Raw genomic sequence first — 21,791 nt, forward strand, 5'->3', positions numbered from 1 at the left:
CCAATAAGTGGCCTGCAATGCTGTGTTTTTCATGAACTCATTCTTTTACAACAGTTTTGGGTTTTGTTTTGTTTCCCCCCTCCTTTTTTTCTCCCTTACTATTAGGTCCTCTCACTGTTATCTGTGTGCCTTCTCAACTTCCAATTTGCTACTGTTAATTTGTGGTGGCCTAGAAGAACAGATATTCATGACTATTAGAACCGTGTGTAACAAAAAAATAAAATTTAAATGGTGAGTGAGGATCTAGAGATATTGTCTATTAATACATATATGAATTTGGTACATGGGCTTGTGATGCCTGATGTCCTTTTATACCCTCTGATTCTTCACTCTGTCCCAGAAAAATAAAGATGGCAATTAATTGGTTTCTAGATAAGTAAAGTTTTACTGTTTCAAACATGATACACATATATGTTATGAATGTCTCAAAGCTTTACTTATAATATGATCATATTAAACCCTCCTGGAGTCCCACATAGCAGCGAGCATTCCCTTTCCACAGGTAGGGGTGAGACAAGGTGACAGGGAGGGACATGTAACATACTATAAAAACTAAACAAATACACAACTGTGCATTCTAAATTATACTACAGACTATAACACACCCAGATTTAATTTTCATCTTAAAACCAAGGAGAATCATGAAAAAAGAAAAAGTGTTTTATATTAGGTTACAGATGACCATGAGAGATTACCCAAAAAGCATAAATATTTCAGCAGATGTTCCCCCAGGCCCAGGCACTAAAGGATTTTGAGGATATTCAGCAGGAATTAGGCATGAGCAACAAAAAAAAAACAAACACCACAAATGCAAACCCCTGTGATTTTGTAAGTTTTTAAAGATTTATTCACTGTCACCAGATAACACTGAAAAAAATCTGTATGTTACAAAGTGGCACATTTGGAAGCTATGTGCCAAAGCCCATCCCTAAAACCGAAGACTGTGAGTGAATCAGAAAGATTTCATTATTATTAACACAGTTTTTAAAAATCAGGTCCTCTCCCTCCCTTCCTAACTCCCTATTCCAGGGGGCGGTGGACTGTATTCAAATACAGTCCTTCTCGCCATTTCACCATGTTTAAGCCCCTTTTCCTGCCAATTCACTCTGAAAAGATTTCACTTTTCAAATAGCCAGCCTTCACAGACATGAAGATGGTTTCCTTTTCAGGCTAAATAGTCCCACTATCTGCCTGCCTCTCCACCAGCCGAGGGAAATCTCTGCTCCCTGCTTCCCGTACCGACACCACCCGGGTCGTTCTCATCCTCAGTGATTTATGTGCAGAAGATGCTTGAAGACATCCTTCTCAACTGATATTTGACTTTAAAAAATCCAAAAATTCTCCATCAACTTATCAGTGTTGACGAGCTACTGTGTTTTGTTTTGTTTTGTTCTAAAATAAAAAACCACAAGAGAAGGTAGCAATAAAAAAGTACTAAGATCTAGGATGGGTCTACTGTATGCAAAGGTAAACAACAGCACGTGCTAACATACAAAGCTGGCTAGAAAGTTATCGAAAACCAACAGCTTTCCAATACCCAATAATACCCACTTACAATACAACAGAAAAGGAGCTCCATTCATGAGAACAGCAACCCAAACTAAACAAATGAACAGCCTAGGAGACAGTCTAAGGACAAGAGACAGTATCAAGGGTCCATGTGAAAAATCCACAAACCTTCATAAGAGTACAAAAAAAAAAAAGGAATACTTGAATAAATTTGAAAATTTATCACTTTTATTTTTAGAATGGGAAACTACAAACACAAAGATGCTATTTTCCTGAGTTAATTTCTAAATCGAAAATCATTCCCATCCCACTACCTGAAGTATTATTTTTTTAAGCTGACAAAAATGGTTCTAAAGTTCATCTACTACAAAAGAATTGAAAGAGAAAAACACTCTTTGAAAAAAGAAGAGGGAGGAGTACAGGGAGTGGATAGAAAGCTCTTAGATTATTTCAAAATACAGTAGATGGCCACAATAATTAAAACGGGGGGGGGGGAGTACAAATCAGGGCTAAACAGACTATTCGTGGAAATCACGGGGAAAGCTGAAGAGACAGCCCCAAATATATGCAAGAACTCCGCAGACAATGCAGGAGCATCTGCAGGAGAATTCTGTGTAGAGAGGACACTTCATTCAATACACAAGGCTAGGAAAACTGGCTATTTGAAAACAAATAATAAAGTCGGATGCTCACATCACACTATGTGCCAAAATTAAAGATATACCAAATATTTAAATATAAAAAAATAAATCATAAAATTACCATAAGACAATAAAACAATATTTGCATAATCCTAAAGGTTGGAAAACGCCTTTTAAGCATTACTTCAAGGCAGAAACTATGCAGGAAAGGACCAGTTAAACTACATAAAAATAACTCAGTCCATCAAAAAAAATGCCATAACCCAAGGAAACACATAGTGCTGGTGGGGCTGGAAATGTACACAGCCTTCCCAGAAGGCCAGTTGGCAGTATATGTACCAAAATAATTTAAAACAGCCAAAACCTTTGACCTAGTAATTCTACTTCGGGGAATTTATCAAGGAAATGATGATACTATTGCCAAGATATACATACAGAGATATTAATTACACAGTTGTTTACATCTGTGAAACTGAGCAAGAACGAAATTTCCAATAATGGTTGATTTCTAAATTAAACTGTGCATGTCAATAAAATGGGATGCTATACAAGCACTGAAAATGACAAAGCAGGTCTGTATCACATGGTAAATGTTATGCGATAAAAAGCTATAAAACAAAATATGTAGGAAGAAATCACTTTGGTAAAAATACATGTAAAATACTTATATGTATATATTTGCATAGGAAAAGATCCAGAAGAATATACACCAAAATATCAACTTTGGTTATTTCTAGAGGATATGATTTCAAATAAGCTTCATCTATTTTAAATTTTCTTTTTCTCTGTTCAGGTTGTATACATAACTTATATATATATATAATATAGATCATATAGATATGTTTTTATATATATATAGACACACAAATATCTCACTTGCATAATCTCCAAAGGTAATAGAAGAGGGCAAAAACACCACAAACAAAAAAAACAAACAAAACAAAACACCACAAACTAATTTTTAATGTCAAACCAAAGGGTTTGCTACTATAGAGATACTAGAAAGAGGACTGAACATCCTTATTAGAGCTTTTTGAAATCAATAAAAAAATAAACAAAGCAATAGAAAAATTGAACAAAGGTGAGCAAAATTGATTTGAAAAGGATTTTTTTCTAATAAATACATTTGTCTAAAAAAATATATGGAAAACCATTCACCCTCACTTGGAACCCAAGATATGCAAATGAAAACAATGTGGGGATACTATTTCAAAGCTACTAGATTGGCAGAGGACTAGAAATACCTGTGTTGGCAATGGCTCAGAGGCATGAACATCTCCATGCACTGCAAATGAAAAGATACCTTGATGTATTTTGAGGACAAGTTTGCAATAGGTACCAAAGGTTGACCAAGCAATGTCAAGTCAAAAGAAAAAAAATTCATTAAAGAAATCATCATGGGGATCCCTGGGTGGCGCAGCGGTTTAGCGCCTGCCTTTGGCCCAGGGCGCGATCCTGGAGATCCGGGATCGAATCCCACGTCGGGCTCCCGGTGCATGGAGCCTGCTTCTCCCTCTGCCTGTGTCTCTGCCTCTCTCTCTCTCACTGTGTGCCTATCATAAATAAATAAAAATTAAAAAAAAAAGAAATCATCATGAAAATGTACAAAGTAATGTGTAAAAAGCTATTCACCATTTAGTGAGTAAATGGTGGATAAATACTACCATTATCCCATTTCTGCTAAAAAAAATTTTATATATATATATCTGTAGAGGCAAAAAATCCTAGAGAGTTTTAGATAGGATGTTCATAGTAGCTACATCTGGGTAGTCATGAATGATGCCTTTTGGTTTGTTTGTTTAGCTGTATTTTATAAATTTTCCACATAACATGAACACTTGCACATAGAAGAAAAAACTTTTAGTAATATAGGAGTTAATTCTCCATAATGGTCTCTCAAATTAAAAAGATAAATTAACAATAATGGGCTTTGCCAGTAAAAAGAAGAAAAAAAAATAGATGGCCAGTAAGAGTAAGGGAATGCAAAAAGACTGACTACAATGGAAACAGAGGGTGGTCTGAAGGACTTGTAAGTTTTGAACTGCTACACTCAAGTGCAGAGGCCCTTCCCCTGCAAACACTCCCACATCCAGGGCATGTTCAAGAGACACCCCAGTGTGGGGGTGAGGGGTGCCCAGTCCCTCACCTGCCACCTCAGCCACCCAGCCTGCCTGGGTTCATTCTGCTTGTGATACACTGAAGGAACCCCACTGGAGCCCACCTCCATTCCCCATCCCTAACTGCATGCTTCCAATATGCTAGTAACTCTGAGTCACCCCATTTGGTGATTTAGTCACAAGTCATCTCTGATACAAAGATGCACAAGCTCACTAAGGAACTCACACTCTGGCGATGAGCTAAGCCTGGAGCCATAAGGTGACCAAGGCTTCTGTGGAGACCAAAGAGCTCTACGGGCCCTTCCGTTGAGGGACTGTTGTCTCAGTGTCCAGGAAGGAGGGATCTTGGCAGAAGAATGGGTAAGACTGAATGATCCATTTATTCGTCAGCTGGCTGGCTGTCCATCCGCTCCGTCACTCACTGAAAGTGTACTCGGGGTCTGCTGTGTGCTGGGCACCACGCTGGGCAGTGGAGGTGCAAAGGGAAGGCAGCTCCAATTCCAAGCTGTCCTCACACCAGCAAGGAAGACAGAGCACAACAGGGCCAGACTCCGGGAACAGAGGTGGGTGGGGACTGCCAGCAGCGCAGGAGGGGAAGACCCCTCAAGTGGCAGGAACCCAGTCGGGGTAGGGGGCTCCGAGGGAACAGAGTATAAACGCGAAGTCCGGGATTGGTGACTGATAGATGAAGGAGCAGGAAGGAGACCCAGGTGGAGCGCAGGGCAGGGCCCAGGGCAGAGCAAAAGCTGCTTCTATCCCTGCCCCTTCACTTCAGAGATGGAGGAACCGAGGCCTGGGCAGGACATGCTAATCTCTGGAGGACTCACATCTGGGTTGTAGCAAGAAACTCAGGATTCTTGACCTTTTCTGTGACCATGTTGCCGGGGACCACTGTGGGCAGAGCTACAGGCGGACTACCCTGGAGAGGGATATTTGAGCAGCTCTCCCAGCATTAAGTACTGGTGACCAAGTAAATGTGGGGATGTGGGAGGTGAGGGGAGTCCCCTGCAGAGACGTGCACAAAAGCCACATAACCAGAGCTGGAGATCCAGGAAATCTGGAACGTGGGGGAAGGCAGGTGCCAAAAAGACTGTGAACTTTCACCCTCAAAGAGAGTCCAAAGAGAGAAGTAAGGAGGGCGGCAGCAGAGCCAGCAGGGATCCACGGCCACTGAGCCCCCTACCCAGATGTCCCCTGCCCCTCTCATTCAAGGAGCTGCAAGCATGGGCGTGATCCCCTCCCCACTGGAAAGCATGTGCATCCTCCAAAACAGAAAGGGCTTGTCCTTAGGCCCACTTCTGTGTGACTCTACCTGCTTCTTAACGCACCAGATTTCCGAATCCTTGCTCCTGCTGTTATTTCTTAACTGTTTACAAAGAAATTCTCAGCCTGATCGATCACATAAGACTTAGCAAGGAATGCAGACGCTATAGAAAGTAATTAAATTATGACAGTTTGTGAAGTTGGAGACACTAGACCAATACGACCGCATTATTAACAGGAAAAATATAATTAAGTAAATATATACATAAATATATATATACCATATTTAATTGAGACACTAGCTTCCTATATAAAATGGACTCTAGATGAGAAAAAATACATTTTTTTAGAATTCGTGGGGTTTTTAAAATTTTTTTTACTTCAATCCTCCATTAATATGGGCCAATTAACTGTCAACTGTATTTATAGAAATAAATGGATATTTTTAGTTTCTACATTTCTGAGTTCATTATTACTTACCCTATCTCATCATAATAAATAATCTTTGAATTACATGTAATGACAAAGGAGTACCTAAACAATCCTGAATTAATGCCTGAAATACACACGTGAAGATGAGCATAAAAGAAACATGTAGACAAACACCTACTATTTTCTACACTGACCTAGGGGTTCACAGGCTTCTATCACATTCCACATGAAACTTCATGCCATGATATTTCTGAAGGAAAAAAAGGCTTCATTAAGAGCCAGCAGAATTATTCAGTCGGACTCCCAGTAAGAATTTTACACTTGAACAAGAATGCAGCCATTTAAAGCCACTGATACGGTGATGAGCCATGATTCGGACCCTCCATGAGCATGATGGAAGTCCTGTCTGTCTGGGGGGGGGTGCATATTTTTCAGGGCTAGAAAAATTTTTGTAAGCTGGCATCTATTTTTATATCTATCCTCAAAAAATTAGTTCTAGGTGGTTTCTGTTGTTTAAAAATTCTTCCCCCCCCCCCAAAAAAAACCATATTTGACTACTGCCCTTATCTTTTTATCTTAGAAAACAGAGTTCTATTTTTCTGGATTTTAAATGCAACCGGAAGCCTCGGGTTTACTTTCACTTTGTCTGCACCGTGGCTCTGAATAAATAAAATCCTTCGCTATCACCCTTTTCCATTAAAATGAACAGGAAGCTTAAAAAAAATTGTAAAGTCTAAACATTTCAAATAAGCACAGCAACAAGTACATTTAATGATAAAGTTACCCCTATTTTTCACACTTCAAAAGAAGGACAAAGCTGTTGTCTCACTGTTCCGTGGGTGTGTGGCTACTCCTCTGTTCCTCTAATTATACTAAATACAGAGAATATTAGCAAAATTACAGAAAAATGGCATCACCCCTGTATCAGAAAGCTGCTTTCCCAGCACAGCCCTAACGATGCAGGCACCGGTTCTCACAAACACCGGGAGGGAAAAGTTGCTTCCCGAAATGAAATTTCAGAGGATGATTCTTTTCAGAGTAAGATAACTTAAGGGGCAGAGCAATCTGGGCACTGAACCTCACATCTGTTTTAAGTCATACAGGCCATTCGATCTTGTGGGTTGTGCAATCTGCTATTCAACCAACTTCCCACAGAAGCCAGGCGAAAGGGCATCATCCTCCGGAGCACGGGCGCGGCGCCCCGGCCGGCCAGGGAGAAGCGGGCCTGGGCAGCCCCGGAGGAGGAGAGCCGGCAGGCCGCACCGCCCTCCCAAGTGGCTCCGAAAACAAGAAAGGAGGTCAAGGTCACAGCCACAGTGCAGACTTCCAGCACTTGCGCCACGCCACGCGCTTCATCCGTCAGAAAATGCTGGTACCTGGTGAAGGTGGGGAGCAGGCATGGGGCTCACGTGACGGTCAGAACAGAAACTGGGAGCTAAGGGCCCAGGTGGGGGGGTCGGCCACAGCCACCCAATGCTCTCTCCGACGACGACACCGTGTCTGGGCGCCTCCATCTGCTGGAGCGAAGATTATGAAGAAGCCACATATACCGCCAAGTTACTGCGGCCTCAAACTTGGAATAAATCCTCCGGTCCCTTGCTCGCCGCAACATCTCCAAGCAGAGCTTCAGTACTCCATTACTGTGAATGTTCTTTGGCCCACAGCAAAAAATATTGACAAAATTCCACTTTGAAGACAGTTATTGTCTCTGTATACTTGATAGCAGCCTTCAGAACTTCACCTGCTAGCATTAAATTCTTGAGTTTGGAGGAAAGGAGAGAAAATTTGCCACATCTCAAGCTCTTCTGCTGTAGCAGCAGCAGATCAAATTATTCTTTCAATTAAACTCGTTTTGTGCCTAAAAGAACAAAAGGCCACGGGTTTTTAATTCCCCTCCTCTCTCTCTCTCTCACACACACACACACACACACACGAAGAATCAAAGCTATCACCTCTTCTAAACCCCGTGACTCGGACATGATCTAAATGGCTTAGTATGCCTGGATAATACAGCTCATAAAATTAAATCTACTATCAGAGATTCTGGTAGCATTAATTGTGTGCTCTGAGCTCACAGGCAAACGAGTGATGGGCAGGTCTGCATCGGGGCACATTTTGATGGACCTGATGAAAGACACATTCTCTCTCTCACACACACTCACACACACAGACACACACACACACCCCCATCCAGGTCTGTGTACCAACACCACAGAAGTCTGTGAGGCCCCATCAGGGTCTGAACAGAGATCTGGGACTCCCAACATCACCCCCACATTCCTGAAGCGAGAAGGGGACACCCCAGGAAAGCCACAGCGCTTCCTCTTCTTTTGCCACGTGACACGCACGTGTTCTTCACATTGCCACAGGCAGAGAGAGAGAGAGAGAGAGAGAGAGAGAGAGAAAGCCCTGCACACTACATGCATCTCAGCCGACTTCCTGCCAGAGACCTGGATCCAGTCTTTCACAGGAAATGCCCAACTAACAAATGCTCTGGGTTGGACTTTCTCTTCAAAACGTCTGGTTTAAGGGAGGCAAAATTTGAAACGCCCATCTTGGTGGAATACTTCTAAGGGAAGGACGCCCGACTGGCTGACGGGTGCGTGGAGAGGATGTGGGCACACGCTCACAGGGATGGGCTGGGGAGCTCTCCAGGACACAGATTCTGTTTCAAAAACTGTCGTAATAGAAGTCAGAGACAAAGGCCAGCTGAGACTCAACACACAGAATAGTCAGGACACCTTGTAGAAGAAAACCTAACTTTTTTTCTGTTCTGGTTCACACAATGGTACACAGCTTTATAGAACCTGGTGTCATAGGCTGAGTGACATGATTAGGAAGCATTGATGACAGGACAGGAATGACGGTCACAGTCCCATATCGGAGGAGCTGTTCCCTGCGATATCCACAGATGAGACAAGAATTTCCCAAGCTTGGAACACAAATTCTGTTGTTTCAGGAAACAGACTGTATAGGGCCAAAGGGGGCAAGTCTCGGAGATAAATATATAAATCAGAATAACACAAGAGACCGCAAGTCCAGATGTTCTAGAAAGTCTGTGGGCTTACGGTCATGGGGAGGAGACAGTTCAGGTCTAGATGAGGAAGCCTGACAAGTCCAACCTTCCCTTCCCAGTGCAGCTTCACACGTTTAAAAAGAGAGCACAAGGCAGCACCATGAAGGCTATGAAGGACTTTTAAATATCAATATAATGGCCTAAAATTAACTGTGGCGTCACCCTAAAAATCCAGGGTTCTGGCTAATGCCTTCAGTCCACAAAGAGAGACCCCCGCAAAGCATGTGAGCGTTTATTTCCGTAGCCCTGGGTAGGCCTGGCTGCCTTCCTGGATCCCGCGTCTCCCAGCACCAGCGTGACACTCACCTCCTCCCTGCCCCACCGTCTTTCACCTAAAGGCAAAAAGTAAATCCGGTTTCCCTTCACAGATTGTAGGCCTGGTTTTAATTTGTGCAATAGTCCTTTCGATAACAATGCCTAGTTAAAAACATCCATTAAAAGTCTGTAGCAGGCATTTAATGGAAGGAAAATCTAATAGGGTTCCACGGCAACTCCTTCATTAACTTTTAAAGGAATTCTCTCCTCTGGTGTTAGCAGAGGCGCACGCGTGCGCAGCCCCGGGCTGTAGGGACGAAGAGAGACAGACGGGCCGGACAGACACACGGGGAGGTGGGGAGAGTGGGGGATGGGACACGGAGGTCGAGGGAGCTTTCCCCTATTCAGGGCTGGCCTGTTAATCTTGGAAAAGGATGAGGTCGGAGCAGCTCTGCTCTCTCAGCCTCCCTCGCCGACGCCCAGGAGGCCCAGACCGGCCTTCCTAACTAGCCGCCGTCGCCGTGGGCAGGTTAGAAGCGAGCCTCCGGGGCCCCGGCGCTGCGGCCAAGGTCACACTGCGGCCATGGGAGCGAGGGACAGCCGAGCGCGGCCTCCGGCTGTTAGAAGCAAGCCCGACAGAGGCCTGCAGAGGGGAAGGCCTCGGGCCGCGGGGCCCTAAGCTCTGACCCACGCAGGCTCGGCCTCCTTCCGTCAAGCGAGGACTCGCGAGGGCGCCCCATGGGTCCCGCCGGGCCCTCCCACATGGGACCTGGGCACCGGGCCTGGGGGTCACCCGTGGCCATCGGCCAGCGGGGACAAGGTAGCCCTGAGTCCTGGCCTCTGCACTCCTTCCTCCGCCTCAACGAGCTCCACCACCCGCCTCTTTCCCAACATAGAGCCTCATGATCACTACAGTCTTGATTTATCAGAAACTTACCCTGTCTTGTTTTATTACGATTTCCTTTCTGTGCTCCGGCTCCCAGGCTGCGTGGGGTCTGAATGGTGCGGTCCTAGCCCTCTTCTTTCCACCAGCCCTGCCACCTCCAGGGTCACACATTGTGTCACACCTGAAGAGCCTGCACCCAAGACCCATTAATAATGTTAAGAAAAGACAAAACCATTCAAGTTAAACTCAAAGGAGAATGGTGTACACAGAACATGGATTAAAAAAAGGAAACTTTTGGGGGCTCCTAGGCTAATTTAGGATCAGTTATTGGCAATTTATGTTGTAGGTGAAACTATAGGGTGTTTGTCATTCTTCTAAATCTGAACGCTCCTCAGCTATTCCTATTGAACCTGCTAAGAAACGTCACTGCGATGGGGCACCTGGGAGGCTCAGAGGCTGAGCGTCTGCCTTTGGCCCAGGTTGCGATCCTGCGGTCCTGGGATCGAGTCCCACATCGGGCTCCTTGCAGGGAGCCTGCTTCTCCCTCTGCCTGTGTCTCTGCCTCTTTCTGTGTGTGTGTCTCTGCCTCTCTCTCTCTCTGTGTGTCTCTCATGAATAAATAAATAAAATCTAAAAAAAAAAAAAAAAAGTCTCTGTGAACACGGCCACTACTCACAACCAGGAGCTAGGCAACAAATGATCGCCTGATGCAGAGGTGATACACACATCTGGCCAGAGGTAAACTGGCAGGCTTGCAAGGCCTATGTTGTCCCTGAGCGGCCCTTAAACCCACACCATCCTCAGAAAAAGGGGTCCACCAAGACCCCTCTCCCCTCCCAGACACCATGCACCCAGGACCACTCTCCCAGGCCCTGCCCCCAGGTCTGTCCTGCACACACTGGCAGCCCCAGCGTGGCCCCCCCAGGGTGCACCCCCACACAGCAGCACCCAGAGCCACTGCAAGGCAGAGTGACATGTACTTGGCAGTGAGGCCCCTCCATGGGAGAAGAGACAGCACTGGGAAGGAAAGGGTGAGAGCTACAGTATGAGGGACAGACCTACCTTGGCAGCAGGCAGGAGTGGCTGGGAAGCCACGCAGAGGGTGGTGAGACCCAAGCAGCCATGACCTCTGCCCTTCAGCACCACCTTCCATTTGAAGTGGCTGCCCCCTGCTGAACCACCTGCACTCCTGCACCACAGAATCTCACAAGGACCGCTCCATTAGCACTTGCCCTGTGGCTTCCGGGCCCGACTGCAGGACGATTCCACGGCTCAAGGTGCCTCCGAGGGTGCAGCACATGGCAGCTGCCCTCCTGACTAAAGATGAGACACGATAACCCAAATCAAATGGGAGGAATATTTTGTGATTCAGTCATCGAATGTCATGGAAACAACACTCAATGTGACTAATGATCCACTCATTTACTGACCTCTATGCATCTCAAGATGTTTCAGTGAATCACAGCATTGCAACTTTCTTGAGCACAAGCTATTTGGGGATCCTTCTTTTGTATCACCCTCCCTGATGGTAAACTTGTGGGCTTCCTACAGCTGAGCAGTAAACACCCACCTGTCAGTACAAGGCCATGAAGACGGGTCCATTCCTTCCTGTCACTGTGGGACTGGCAACAGCCACACTCAAACCACCATATGGCCAAGATGGTACTGCTAGTCATTCATTATCAACAATCAAGACGTTGGTTACCAATATCTACTATTTACAAAGCATCCAGAGCATATACATGACTCATGGAAGGCTACCTCTCTACCACCAACCTTCAATAAAAGCTGTTGCCCATATGATAAGGCATAATTTTCTCCTACACTGGGAAGAGTAGGCCCCCCCCCCCAAATTCACATCCTCCTAGAACTTTACATCGTGAATCTATTCAGAAACAGGGCCTTTGTAGATATAACTGGTTACGTTGCAGTGAAGTCATCAGATTAGGATGGTTCCTAAAGCCAGTGATGGGTGGCTTCAAACCAGAGGAGACAACATGCAGGCACAGAGAAGACATGCAGAGAAGAAGGCCATGTGACTGGGGGGCAGATTGGAGGGACACGGTCAGAAGCCAGGGTACACTGGGAATTTCCAGAAGCCACCACAGGCTGGAAGAGTCAAAGAAGGATTCTCCCCAAAGCCTTCAGAAGGAACACAGTCTTGCTGACTCCTTGATTTCTGACCTTTCACCTCCAGAACCATGAGAGAATGAATTGTTGTAACTACAGGCTTAACTATTAAATTCCCTCTGGTTTTAATTTTTACCTCTTTGTTACGAGCTTCACTGAACAAGGAAGACATCAAAGAGGTAAAAGAACCACAGGCAAAATGGGAGAGATGCGAGTTGCCCAGTTTTACAATGAAATGTGGCATGTTTAACATCACAGGGTACTATGCCACCTGCAAGCACACACCTCCACAGTCCCTGACCCGAGGAGGAGGAAAATCTGTCAGGGTGGACCTACCACTCTGGTCTCCATTCAGTAAACTAGGTGGCCAGCCGATGGGGCAGAAGAGCCAGGCCTTGGCCAACAAAGCCTGAGCTGCAAGCTCGTGACACAGGGCTACAGTGTGTGAAGGGGAGGTAAGGGGACTGAGCATAGCTCTTCTAAGTCCCAGGAGTGTCACAGGACTGTAGAGGCAGACCACCCACCCCGCCCCAGAATCTGGAACCCACGGATCCAAATGTTGCACGACACTCAAGCTGCATCCTGGAGAGGTGACCCGTGTCCATAGGGAATGCGAGATGCTAACTACTGTTCTCAGCATCAAACACAATAAACATTCAATAAATATCTGTTGATCAATAAGAGGGAAAATCTGTCAGTGGAACAGCCAACAAGGGAAGCTACCGCCAGCCAGGGTGCGTCCTGCCTAACGGGCGCAGGTGCCAGAGCAGGCGTCACTCGAGTGCTGTCTTCCCACATCAAAACAGTCACTTAAAACCGGAAAACACTCAGTAAATGAGCCACTGTTCTGAATGCATTAATCTAAATAGCAGGTTTGACTGGCTGTTAAAAATTATTGAGTGACTCCGAAGATCAAAATTGAGTAGGTTTGTGTTTTGTGATGGTTACAAAATTGTGGGATGGGATCTTTTGTTGAAGTAACTTACAAGAGGGGAGAAGAGAAAGCACTAGAACACAGCGAGTGCCCCTGAGGAGGGGAAGGCTCTATACCCAAGCAGGATGCTGCGCACTACCTCGTACCAGGGGTACTCCAGGCTAGCCCGCAGGAGGCTCCCATCAGGGCAGGCGGCAGCGTAGGAGACCACATCTTCATCCAAACAGGAATCTGTGGTTTGGGGTCGAGGCTGGCAGGGGAGGGGGGCAGGTAACACATGTGCGCACGGGGCCTGGCACCATGTTCTCAGCAAAGAACAGCTGATGTGGTGCCATGCGCGGGACATGCGGTCCAGGGTTCGACATGCAGGACAGCAAGATTCTCTGGGGATCAAACCATTCAGGTAATCACAGGACCTGAGCCTTCTGTAAACCACGAAGCTTCTCAGGAAAGTCCTGACTCCAGAAGGTTGACACACATTTTCTAAACAAATTCCAAACTTGGCCAAAAAAAAAAAAAAAAAGCAATGCCTCTCTCTCTCTCTCTCTTTCTCTTTCTCAAAGCCAAGTCATTGTCCTTGAAATTTGCAGAGTTATCACTTTTGAGGGGGGGGGGGAGTGATGTGCCTGAAACCATGAAGGAGAGAAAAAGAGGGGGCAGCCTTTAAAGAAACCCCCCTACTGGAGACAGCAGGACGCAAGCTTAGGTTTGCTTGGTGAAACTACAATTCACTTCTTCAGTGTTAAGCCCTCCAAGGATATTCCTACTTCCTAAGCTCAGAAGTGCACAGCTTATCTGGAAAGGGTCAGCTCTACCCAATGGGCTCGAGCCCGGGTATCAGGCCCTCGGACCTAGGGATGTCCATCCTGGCGATGCAGAGCCAAGCAGGGCAGGAAACAACTGCCACCACCACCCCCGCCGCCCCAGATGCACAGATGTCCAGAAACTCTAGGTTTTCTCAAAACAGGGGAAACAGACACCAAACTTTCCCTCCCTGTTGTGCGGAGAGCACCCTCCTCCTAAGTCTTGCTTCTCAGCCTGTCATCCTTCTACCTGAAGGGCATATATCCCGGGCAGGGAAGAAGACAAGGAGACTATTAAAACAAAAAAGGAACTGAGACTTTATTCTCAAAAAGATACTTTCAAGAGAGTGAGAACTTTCTTACAGCTGGCAGTTTAAGATGAAAATTTCACTAAGCGAATTAGAAATTAGAAATTTTCATAAAAATTTATTTTTGAGAATTTTCCAATTTTTATAATTATCCCGTAATTTTGGGACGCTGAAATGACGTAATGTTTTGCCTGACAACATGTGCTTCTGTACAGAATGAGCTCCTGGTCAAGGCGTCCATGTCCGTTCCAGAATGAAATAATTACAAGGCCACGCTTTTCAGGGAATGCCAAAAAAAGTTTCTTTAAAGAGTTCAAACGAGCTGAGATTTGAGGCTCCCTTGAAATTTTAATCACAGAAAAAAATAATAATAAATAAATAAAACGTTAGTACTGAGATATCAACTATTCATTCATTCAGACCATTATCTCATTAGACAGGGCTCAAAACGGGGGCATTTCCAAGACGCCCCCAAGCCCCGGGGCCCCTTGCTCATCCCAGCCCTTTCTTAGGTCCCAGGAATCCATGTGGCCTCCAACCCTTTGCATGTAGGACACTACCCCTGGGGCCTTGTCCCTGCTCCCCACGCACATCCCCCCCACACACACTGAAGAGGCAGCAGATGGCCCGTGGCGGCTCCAGATTCCATAAGGGGAAGAAGCTCAGTTGGCAGCAAGTCACAGGTTTCGTGGACCCCACCCATCAGACATAAAAGACCCCCTCCCATTACCCATCCTGGAGGAATGACAGGATTATCTGTCTGAGCCCAACATGTAGAAAAATAGCTGGGTCAGGAACTAATTGATAATAATTATGTTATTTTTCTGGATTTTGTCCTGTTCTTTGGGGTTTTTCAGAGTTGGTATATGCTGCCATTTTCCTCCTCATCCTAGCCACCCTAGTACCTAGCTTTGTGTTTATAATTTCATCCTTTTATTCTTACGAGGCCTCCCCTCAGAAACACCTGGCCCCTCTGCCCAGCACTGGACTCAGCCCACCTGGCCTCTCAGACAGGCAAGTGGGTCATTCCCTCAGCCTCTAATGAAGCCCGTGGAGGCTCAAAGCCCAGCCCCTGCCTCTGAGAAGTACTTCTCCCTCAGGCTCACCCAAGAACACGCAACTCGGTACAGAAAGCAAACTGCTGTCCATGTAGGCTTTCTCCCCTGGAACACTGTGATTCAATGATCCAGTTGGCCAATTCTTAGAAATCTTAGGGCACCCGATGTGGGAGCTACCTATTCGGCATCTGTACTTTGCCAGTGGAGTTTGATAGCATGTGGGGGTTGGGTTCGGCAGCTGTGGGATGCCCAGGAAAAGGGTCACAGGCATGATGGGGCCCCCGGCGCCCCATCCTGATGGCACATATCTGCTGCCACCTTGCACACCTGGGACTGCAAAGTGCAAGCCACCAGCAGGGAGCTTGGGAGAGTAAACAACAAAGTAAAAAATTGTTCAAGAAGCCTTCAGATAAATTAATAAGTGAGACACAGGATGAGTCATTTTGAAATGAGGAATATTTCTAAAAACATCCCTAACCTTTTGAGCTTGATGTAATGGATGTCATCCAGTCTCTCCTACAAAATAATGTTGCAGCTGTTGGGGAAACAAAAACAAAAAAGTGTGTGCACATACATAGGCATGTACACATGTATGCATACACGGGAGAGGTAGGATTTGTGTTCTTACTTCATATGTGCAGCATGGCAGCAACAGGAAAATTCACGAGTGAGGACTGGAGCCACCCCAAAACACAGCCTTCCAAGGAGGACAGATCTCAGGGATCCTCTGGTACATCTCCCCAGCTTTGTACCTGAAGTCACTGCAGCACCCCGTTGTAGCAGGGATGACCCAGGCATCCAGAGTTCCGTTTCCTACACCCCAACAACCACAAATACTCTGCAAGATGTATGGCAAACGCTACCACACAACATATGGATGGATGGCTTCAGAGGTGAAGGAATCAGAACTACCTGGGCTTAGCCTAGAAGACCTGATTCTGCACCACATGACAATCTATGTGACCTCTCTATATTACCTTAAATTTGGTGAGCTTCACTCTATATGACACAGATATGAGTAAGATCACTATAAAAATTAAAGTGCATATTCCAAGTGTACAGGAATATAATAAATTCAGTCTCTCTCCAAATATTTATGGAGCACCTGCTATTTCCTAGGCACAGTCCCAGGTGCTGTGTGTATAGCATGAAGCTTAAGTTATAGAGAAAATGTTCACTATTATGATTATTTTTATTATCATCAGATTTTGCCACTTGCAAAGGTGCACTGAGAAGAACGCCAGACTTAATCTTTTAAGACTAATAATTAAATTTGTCCCTTAAATATTTTTTTATGATCTAACATTCTAGGCTCAAATACAACTTTGGGTATATTATTGTAAAGGATGCACGGGCTGAGAGTAGGCTCTCGACCTTTCTGTCCAGCTATACCCCCTTCCCCAGGAAGAAGCATGAGGAGGACACAACTATGAGGTAGTATGTGTTAGACAGATGAGAACTTGCTAAAATTGGGTCTGCACAAAGATCCCAGACCACCTACCTACCTTAGTGACTCCAGAAAAGGTCAGAGAGAAGAACGTGTGAGCACCACATACCTGTCAGATGGGAAAGGACTGGAACACACCAGCACCCCTGGAACATCAGCAGAGCCCTGGGTGGTGGGTATTGATTGTCAGGGCCCTGGGTGGTGACTGGCAGGGCCATGAGGTGGTGATCGGCAGGGCAACTGGGTGGTGGCCGTCACTTCCAGGATTTAAAACATGCACACTATGTATTACACAGAATTTCTACATAAAGATGTAGATGCAAGGGTCAAAAAAGTGGAATCTGAAGAGAATATGACCAGCATCCAAAACCACAGCAGGGAGAGTGTTCTTCCCACCTCCAAATGGAACAGCGGATGTGTAGAGGCCAAGCCATCAGAGCAGACCCTGAAGGAAGCAGAGAAGCTGCTCTACTGCCCCATGGCAGAGGCAAGCACCGGATCAGGGTTGAATTATGTAGAGGCAGAGAAGAAAAGACAGCTGAGATAAATCGGGAAATGGATTTTTTGTTTCCCATATTCAATCCTGATAACATTTATTTCATTACTCAATGAAATTTTTACATGCACAGGATGCATAATAAAATATTTTATATAAAGTTAATATTGATAACCACTTTAGTTTTCAAAATAGTCTCCCTATACCGTGAGATTCATTACCTCAAGGACCTTTTTAGTTATTTTTCTCTCCCAAGGACTGTCTGGAAACAAGCAGGTCCTCAAAATAGGTATTTATTGGATAAATAAACCAATGAATGAACAATTGGAGAAATGAGCAAATGAACTCTATGAGATAGGAATCTGTGCCAGTTACGGTAGTCCTGAGAAGTCGAAGACTGAAGGAAAGATGTGGCCTCTCTGAGGGTACAGAGCCAGTTGGTTTTGGTGTAGAGACTAAAGACTCTCAAGTGTTCTCTACCCAACAGCATTGATGCACAAGCAGGGGGCCCCCCAGAAAGTTCCAGAAAGATAATAATGAGTCAGTAACTCAAGTCCACATGTCAGGAAGCCAAAAGAATTATGTTTCACGTCAATATTTATTTCTTATTTACTCCCCCACCTTATTCCAAGAAGGATTTAAGGTAGCTTGATTTATGCTCAGGAAAGCCCCACTGAAGCTCACTTTCCTTCATGTGAGGGGCTGTGCGTCAAACACGTCCGTATGCGGGCATGGTGCACTAATTACCCACAGCGACTGGAAGTGGGGGGCTGTGGCACACACCTTCATTACGACAAAGTGAAAGAAACTAGTAATTATCACTCAGGAAAAAGCAATTTTTCAATATACAAACTCTTTCGATGTGCTGGGCCTACTGAGAAAATGAAAGAAAAGGTACTGCAGACAACACAATATCTAAAATTTATTTTAAAAACCACCTAAAATATCACAGAAACAATTTGTCCCTTGAGTGTTTTATGAACAGCAAACATGAGGAGAAAAACATCTTTTTCCTGATACCTTTGAACTAAGTTTATAGAAATGTGTGTGTATGAATGTGTCATACGTAACAGAAAAGCTAATGGAAATATGAAGAACCACACAGCATTTTCTTAATTTCAGCTGGTAACCAACCAACTAGCATAAAAGCACAATAATGAAGGCCATCTCATGTACAAAAAATACAAAATTTAATGGGAAAAAAAACCTTTCAAATAACCGCACAAAAGCCCTGGCAAAGCAGTTATTACTCCCAATGCATCACTGCTACTCCATCGTCCGGAACTATATTTATTATGAATTATTAGATTTTGGAGCAATTGTCCTCTGAAGAGCTCAAGATACTACAAAATAACTTCTAAACTGTGCACAAACTTTATGAGGAACAGCGAAAGTGTCACTGAAAATTGGTGGAGGGGGTGAAGAGAGACATAAATGGAGAGAGAGAGCCAAGGATAAGAAAAAGAAGCGGCTGAGGAGAGGAAGAAGAGGAGCCAGGGCAGCCAGAGGGAAGAAGGTGTGCAGGGAACCAGTGACTGTAATTTCATATATCCCATAAAGGCCCCGCAGAGCTTCCTTGCTTCTCGCTGGCCCCCCAGTCTGGCTCTGGTTGTCCTCAGCCAGCCCTGTGGCCAGCCACCTGGTATTCACGGGCGGTACACCAGCACACAGAAGATCCCCCAAACCCACAGAATATGTCTCAGCTTTTAGGTAGATAGGGGCCCTTCTAAAATTAGCAACTTCTCAAAGATATTCCATGGAATACGAAAGAGAACAAAGCCCCAGGTGTAGCCTTGCATTTCAAAAAGCTTTGAAAACCACAACCAAAAAAAGAAAAAAAAAAAAAAAAGATGGATATATGTATGTGTACAAATAACCCTACACTCAGTGCTTCCAAAAGAGGGTTTTTAGAAGTATTTTAAAGATCAATTAACCAATCCTCCCAACTGTCTGCATGAAGTTTTACCAGCCATTGAGCTACGTCCTACGTGGGGAGCAGGGCAGGCACACAGGTGCTCCATGTAACAGCACTGAACGTACACTGTTCAACAACACAAAGCAAGAATAGTATTCCTATGTGAAAAATGTGAGCAGGCTCAGTATGACTCCTTGAAAAGGAAGCTTGTTTACCCAGTTCCTTAAACTCTAAGATCCTGTGAACTATTGCAATGCTCTACTATTGATCCACCGGGCAGACTCAATCTATATCCCCAACAACCCCCCAAAAACAAGAAAGGATCCCAGCACATCAGAGATCCTCGTGTGCTAGTGCTGGTTATCCAGATACAACAGACCTAAGGTGACGGGCGCTGCAGTGTATTTCTTACAGAGGTAGAAAGACTGGCAAAGCTCTCCATGTAGCATCATCACTATTTATAGATGCACCACAGAAATCCACATTAAGGCTGCAAGTGTCGTTGCAAGGCAACAAGGCAAGCTTTCCCCTTTTTTCTTCTTAAGTAAACTGTGCTTTACTACTAATTCCAGGTTCCCCCACAAAGTGAGAAAAGATGGTCTCTGACAAGATACACGAGAACCTATTGGGAGTAAAACATGTTCCTATAGTTCAAAGTTTTAAATAGATAACCAGGTAGGGCTGGGGAGGCTGCAGGTATGAATATCACTTTTCTGTATGGATGTGGGAGGAAGAACTCCAAAGAGAACTCCTACAACACAGTAAAACAGGAGGCTAGCTCAGGATTTCCCAACAGCCAGGTCCCGTGAGTTGCCACCAAGCCCCAGGCCAAGGGCAGGTACAGCTCCAGAGACGGGCAACCCCGTGAGGTGGGGTTGTGTGTTAACACAGACCCTGATTCCTCCCGAAATCCAAATAGGTCTGAGAACTCAACAATGACTCCCGACTTCATGGGGGCAAATCTAACTTGATCTGGGTCCACCTGACCTGAACAGACATGAGTGTATTTATGGCTTATTCACCCAATGTAGTGTGAATAATCACACATTTGGCTATAGAATAATTCATGTATCTTCAGGCTGAGGATGCTGTAAAGTATACAATATGTACACTGAATTTCCTTTCAAAAATATGAGAAATCCTGATTTCTGGAACATATCTGGCCTCAAGGACTTCAAATAAGGGGTGGTAAGGGCTCCCTCATCCTTCCCCATCTGCAGTCTAGTGTCAATGGAGGGCTCTCTTCAATTTTCCTGGAGTCCAGTATAGACCCGGTATATGAGAAACCTAAGTTGGAATATTCTTTTCCAACATGCAGAACCATCAATTGGAAGTAGTTTCAGACCCTCAGAAATACCTGCCAAGGGGTGCCTGGGTGGGGGGCTCAGTCAGTTAAGTGTCTGCCTTTGGCTCAGGTCATAATCTTGGGGTCCTGGGATCGAGCCCCCATCGGGCTCCCTGCTCAGACAGGAGCCTGCTTCTCCCTTCTCCCTCTCCTTCTCCTTTTCCACCTGCTCGTGTTCTCTCTCTCTCTCTCTCTCTCTCTCTCTCTCTCTGTCTTTCTCTCTCTCTCTCAAATAAATAAAATCTTAAAAAAAAAAGTAAAAAAAAAAACACCTGCCAAATGAATAGACGAAAACAAAATAATTGATGCAAATGGAGTAAGGCAAACCTAGTTCTCAAATTAAACTTATTTTACACTTTCCAAAATACATGCTAAACATCGTACAGCCACACGCTCTAAATATCCACCAGCATACCTAATAGAAACCACCCAGGTAAATCTGAATAAAGAAGATTTATTCTTTCATACTGTTCTATGACACGTAGATCCCCAAATTTGGCTTTATCGATAAAAATTATCTCTGTAGTTATGTTATAAACCCAACCGAGAAACAAAGGAAGAATTCCTACTTGGAAGGTTCACAAATAATGGAAATCTTGCTCCCATTACTAAAAATAGGCTTTACTCTGCATTTATTTTCCTTACTGGGGCTAAGCTTTAAAGTCTTGTGAGAATCTAAAATTACAGGCTACAGGCAGGTAACACGGTTCACACAGGAGCTCGCAAGCTACTGATACCCAGAAGGTTCTCTCAGGGTCAGCAACACTCCAGAGAGATTCCAGATGTTCCAGGGCAACCAATAAAAGAGTAAGGCCATGGGGGAAGTCCTGTGTTGGGGAAGCACCAGGCCAACGGCCCCAGAAGACACACAGGCCAGGCAGATGCAGACACTTCAGTGATGGCAGAGGTGCCAGGGACGGGCAGAGGCCCAGTGTCTGGTCTAGGCTGAGCAGCATGAGGGCACCGTGGAGGGCACCAGCGGGCACAGTGGAGTGGCACTCCTGGGAGCCCTCGCTCCAGAGCCTGCCAAGGCCCCCCCCAACAGGACTGAATGTGCATCCCACCTCATGGCACCCAGGCCCACTTGCAAATGCTACCAGATTGGAAGCCAGCTGGGGCCACACACTGAGAACTCCCTACCAGCGAACCGTGTGTGTGTATGCGTGTGTGTGTGTG

The 21,791-nt window shown here is 45.2% G+C and overlaps 1 protein-coding gene and 1 long non-coding RNA gene across 2 annotated transcripts in view; both read right to left on the reverse strand.

The window, feature by feature from the left end:
• TSHZ1 (teashirt zinc finger homeobox 1) overlaps positions 1–21,791 on the reverse strand; it is a 76,191-nt gene that overhangs the window by 34,708 nt on the left and 19,692 nt on the right. The window lies entirely within an intron of this gene.
• LOC140630074 (uncharacterized) lies at positions 823–12,490 on the reverse strand. The gene is made up of 4 exons (XR_012027871.1): positions 11,242–12,490; positions 10,231–10,369; positions 4,494–7,820; positions 823–3,703 (listed from the first exon to the last, which is right to left on the reverse strand). It is a non-coding gene; the product is annotated as an uncharacterized lncRNA (long non-coding RNA).

The sequence above is a fragment of the Canis lupus genome, chromosome 1 (genome assembly GCF_048164855.1).
Source record: "Canis lupus baileyi chromosome 1, mCanLup2.hap1, whole genome shotgun sequence".
Taxonomy (NCBI): Eukaryota; Metazoa; Chordata; class Mammalia; order Carnivora; family Canidae; genus Canis; species Canis lupus.